This window comes from Tenrec ecaudatus, chromosome 7 (assembly GCF_050624435.1).
Source record: "Tenrec ecaudatus isolate mTenEca1 chromosome 7, mTenEca1.hap1, whole genome shotgun sequence".
NCBI lineage: Eukaryota > Metazoa > Chordata > Mammalia > Afrosoricida > Tenrecidae > Tenrec > Tenrec ecaudatus.
This window is the reverse complement of record NC_134536.1, coordinates 69,467,517-69,471,793: the sequence shown is the minus strand read 5'-3', so window position 1 is coordinate 69,471,793 and position 4,277 is coordinate 69,467,517. Positions and strand designations below refer to the sequence as shown.

Below are 4,277 nucleotides of genomic sequence, written 5' to 3'. Positions count from 1 at the left end.
CATTGAATGACTTAAAAGTTTATCTTTATTAATATACTGGGCTACAAAACTATGGTGTTTATATATTTCATTATGAGTTGTCAAGAAAATAAAAGGTAAACTAATGAGCTACATGTAGAGTCTGCCATATTGATAAGGAATGACCTGAGAGAGTACAAATAGCTGAACTCTGTTTGACTTAAGGTCCAGCATAAACAAGAAAAAAGAAAAGAACATTGTATAACAACGGAAGCGGCTCCTGGAACCTTCATTTTGCCCTTGGGGTTGAGGTTGGGCTGGCGCCGTGGGCGCTCCCCATCCGAGTGGTGTCCGCGGCAGGTGGATGTCTCTGTCCCGATCCATGGCTCTCGCAGTCTAAGTCGTTTATTTTGGAGCCTGAGGTTAAAAGTCTAAGTACCTTCAGCTCAAGAAGTTAGAAGATGAGTATCCTGGCCGCCTGGACATCAGCGGTGAGGGGACCCCCAAGGCCACCGGGTTCTTTGAAGTGATGGTGGCGGGAAGCTGGTCCCCTCCAAGAAGAACGGTGATGGCTACGTGGACACGGAAAGCAAGTTTCTGAAGTTGGTAGCCACCATCAAAGCCGCCTTGGTCAGGGGTCGTTTGCCCAGAAGGCAGAGGAGCTCCCAACCTGGACTTTCATCCTCTCCCGCCCCCCCACCCCACCCCCCACGAGCTGATGGCCCTCTTTCTCCTCACAGGCCAGGAACTTTGGCCCAGCCCCTCCTGGCAGACGCTTCATGACAGGAAGGACCGAAATGTCTTCTGGACGGGTGGTCGTTCCCAGAATCCCCCGCGGCTCCTGGGCTGGAGCCGAGGCTGACAACCCTGGTCTTTGCCTCTCTGCGTGTGTTTGTGTGGAGCTGCTTCAAGAATCTAGCGTTTCCCACTGACCCTGCTGCCTGCCCTCCCTCCCCTGACCCCACTTCCTCAAATTTCCCCTCGTGCATCGTCCCAGCCCTCCAGATCCCTCATTCTGTCCTTCAGAAATTGGGGGGAGGTCCAGCCTCTGGGCGTCTCTAGAGGAGCAAGAGAGGGATCACGGTGTGTAAGTGAGTGTGTGTTTCAACTCTCTGCAACGTCTGCAGTGGTCAATAAAGACTGGGCAAGTTGGCCAAGTGGGAAAAAAAAATGGATGCACTAAAACATGTGCATCCATTTGTCAACTCACAAACACATACACTCACAAAGATCACTCAAAAAAGGTGAGAAAACGTGCTGTTTAACACAGTAAGGGAAATTGACCAATCATTGTCTAACTGCTTAAGTTAATCATGTATAGACTATATAGCAACCATTATATAACATAAATAGACTATATAGTTACCACTATATGACAACCTGTGATCTGCAGACGACACAACCTTGCTTGCTGACAGTGAGAAGGACTTGAAGCACTTGTGGATGAAGATCAAGGATTTCAAAGGTGGATTACAACTCAATGCAAAAAAGACTAAAATCCGTATAATGGAACCAATAAGTAACATCATGATCAGTGGAAAAAATCTTGAAGTTGTCAAAGATTTTGTCCTACTTGGATCCCCAATCAGTGTTTATGAAAGTAGCACTCAAGAAATCAAAACTGTACTGCATTTGGTAAATGTTGTGCAGAAGACTTTGTATGGCATTGAAGGGCAAAGGCTGTGACTCTGAGGAACAAGGTGGTCCTGACCCTAGCCACAGTGTTCTCCATTGCCTTGTGTGCATGTGAGAGTTGGGCGTTGAATACAAAGACTGAAGGAGAATGGAGAGCTCTGCATTGTGGTGCTGGAGAAAATATGAAAGTTCCAGGGACAAACCAATCTGTGTAGAAAGCAGTAAGACCAGAGTGCTCTTTAGAGGCAAGGATGGTGAGACTTTATCTCACATACTTTGGACATATTGTCAGGAGAGACCAGTCCCTGGAGAAGGACATCATGTTTGGCAACGATGAGAGAAAGCAAGAAAGAGGGAGGGCCTCCGTGAGATGCACTGATACAGGGTCTGCATCCGGGGACTCAGGTACAGGTACAATTGTGGGGATGGCACAAGACCAAGCCGTGTTTCATTCTATTGTGCATCAGGTCACTATGTGTCAGAGAAAATTCAATGGCACTTAGCAATAACAACCTAGCGACCACACTACTGCGTGGAAGACAAACTGCAGAAATAGTCAATGACAATTGTGAAAGACTTATACAAGCTGTAGCAGGCACAACAGCAGAAAATACTGAAGGGAGAACTAATTTCCAATTACCCATTTATATTATCTATGATTTTACTTTTCATTCCCCAAATTCTGAGCTATGCAAAGAACAGAAAAGGAAAATCCGCATGAAGATGGGAAAGGGAAATAAGTAAAAATGATCACTAATAAGCCTCAAATATTAGACTTGCTGGCCAAAGGCCACAAAATAGCTCTTGTAAATATTTCCAAATAAATAAAAGAAATGATATCTGACAATAGTCTCTCTCTGAAGAGATGATAAAATTAAAATCCAACTAAAATGATGCAATATATACAAATGTCTTAAAATGTCATGAAAAAATGGAATTAAAGATGATAAAATCATCCATGAACTTTTTGAAGCCTCATCATAAGCCAGATATATAAATATAAGGATATTCGTTACAGCATTGCTTATAAAAGGACAATGTAGGGGCAGAAAAGAGTTTCATTACATTACTTCTGTAAGAGCAATGGAATCAAGAAATATAAATGTTTAGTGGATTTGTGCTTTATATACAGAGATGAGATGAGAACTCTACACAATTTTGTGTTGTGTTCACTAATCTAAAAGTTTATTTTAAAGTTGTGTGATTAATTTGTCATGAGGTTAGAGCAATTCAGATGTACGAACTAAGTTTTACAGTTGGCCTTACACAGCTTTCTTCATTAAGGATAAAAACAATTAAAAACTTAAAGGTAACATAAAATAGTACAATATTATAAATTCAGAAGAAAAATATATTTTCAAATTGGTTTAAAGTAAATTGGAGGGAAACGTTTGTATACCCCGTTTCAGGAATGTCAATGAAGTGATGCCAGGGATGATGCCAAAAAGACTGGCACCGAGAACAATCAGGAAGAGGATGTCACGTATTAAACTGGACACTCACCTCAAGCAGGTTTATGAAAGTCCCGACCCTTATACTAGTGAATGTGACCTTGTTTTCAAGTGGGGTGGATCTTAACTAGTTGTAAGCATTTCTGAGTGATGTCTCACAAAAGAAGACAGGGAAACAAGAGTCTCAGAAGGAGGAAGAAGGTGATAATTTTTCAATTAGTTAAGGAATTCAAAGGAATGCTGGTAGCCACCAGAAACAAAGAGACACAGTACCTTCTCAAAGCCCCCAGGGACAATCAATGAGGGAAAACTTTGCCTTGGATTTCTAACCTCAAAATACTGTGAGAATATAAATTCTGCTCAGTCAAACCACTCACTTTTTGTTGTTTTACCAGTGCAGCCCCAGGAAACTCAGGCAAGGGTCAACTGAATGAATATGAATTTTCCAAACACAGTGTGCATATACAGATGTATCAAAACTATTATTCCATATCCCTGTCAGAAACAATTTTACCAAGCAAATTAAAATATGTACAGTTATTTGTATCTCTGTCTTTGCAAACATCACTCAGTTTACAGCACCCTTTCCTTTAATAAGTCTTCGAAGAGTATTTAATAGGGGCCCTGATATTGTAGTGGGTTACATATAATTATATACCAAGAAAGTTGCAGTTTTCTACTCCAGTAAAAAGTGACAATTTCCAAAACTAACAGGAGAGTTTTACTTTGTTCTAAAGCAGTGGTTCTCAACCTGTGGGTCGTGACCCCCTTCATAGGGTCACCAAATTCATAATAAAAGCAAAATTACAGTTATAAAGTAGCAACAAAAATAAATTTTATGGTGGGAGGTCACGATAACATGAGGAGCTATATTAAAATGTCACAGCAGTAGGAAGATTGAGAACTACTGTTCTTTTGTTTTGTTTTTATAAATCATTTTATTGGGGCTCAAACAACTCTTATCACAATTCACACATACATCAATTGAATAAAGCACATTTGTACATTCATTGCCCTCATTATTCTCAAAATTCGCCTTCCACTTGGGTTTCTGGAATCAGCTTATTTTCCTTTTTTTCCCTCCCCCTCCTTATCCCCTCCCCCCTCCCTCACGAACCCTAAATAACTTATAAATTATTACTCTAGCCTATATTGCATTGCCCGGCGTCTCCCCTCACCCACTTTCCTGTTGCCCATCCCCCAGAGAGGAGGTTACATGTAGATCCCTGAGAT

The 4,277-nt window shown here is 41.4% G+C and overlaps 1 pseudogene; it reads left to right on the top strand.

Annotated features, from left to right (window-relative positions):
- The first annotated feature begins 340 nt into the window (after positions 1 to 340).
- Positions 341 to 741, top strand: LOC142452391 (selenoprotein W pseudogene; annotated as a pseudogene).
- Positions 742 to 4,277: the final 3,536 nt, after the last annotated feature.